Source organism: Octopus bimaculoides, chromosome 5 (genome assembly GCF_001194135.2).
Source record: "Octopus bimaculoides isolate UCB-OBI-ISO-001 chromosome 5, ASM119413v2, whole genome shotgun sequence".
Taxonomy (NCBI): domain Eukaryota; kingdom Metazoa; phylum Mollusca; class Cephalopoda; order Octopoda; family Octopodidae; genus Octopus; species Octopus bimaculoides.
Genome location: NC_068985.1, coordinates 42006819 through 42007694, shown reverse-complemented (window position 1 = coordinate 42007694; position 876 = coordinate 42006819).

The following is an 876-nucleotide window of genomic DNA, read 5'->3' as shown; positions in this document are numbered from 1 at the left end:
CAGTCACATACTTCAGCCGTCTTTTAATTCGGGACCAATAGGCCTCAATGGGATTCGTACAAGGTCGACGAAATTCGTTGAGTGGTTAACCGTTTTGTGTATGTAACCCAGCTGTTGTAGATTCCTATAGCTGGCCGATTTGTCTGTATGTACTATAGTACCCAGTAATACATTTTCAATAATAATGGCTTCAAGTGTTGCTGCACTTCTATCAGGTACACGTTGAAGGAACCCTTTTTTCACTGTGGTGTCATAGCACCCGACAACCCACGTTTGATGGCCTATTCTCCCTACGTGGCTCTTCCTTTTAAAGAGCAAGCTCTCATCTATTTCCACCTCATGACCTGGACCACCGAGCGGAGCTTTGTCTCGAAGCATCTTCCCCGAACACACTTCTCTACAAAGCTCATACCACTGGATCGCAGTTTTATTATCTACTCCAGTGTATAAAGCCGCAGTAGATATAGGTGTGTAGGAAAGTGGTTGTACACCATTAGGTGTACACCCGCTTCCGTACATTAAACTTCTTGAAGAAACAACGGAACGCAGATTCTGAACTATCAACACAACAATATTTATTTACAGAGGAAATAGGCAGCACTTCGCCCATTTGGTTGCTGAGACGCCGTCAATGATGTTGGTGGTTATTTGTCTAGCTCCAGAGTTGGAATGTTGGAGAGAGACTGCTTGTACGTCTGGGCTCCTCGCCGGCCGGCCGAGAAACAGAATGAATAAGGGCGCGAAACTTGGATATCGATGACTACGCATGCGCATGAGACTCTTCCTGTGTTCCTTCCCGAACTAGTCCTTGTGCATGCGTGGATAAGCTTTCCGGAATGTCTGCTATTAAGGCGTCACTACAGGCGCCTCGAACAC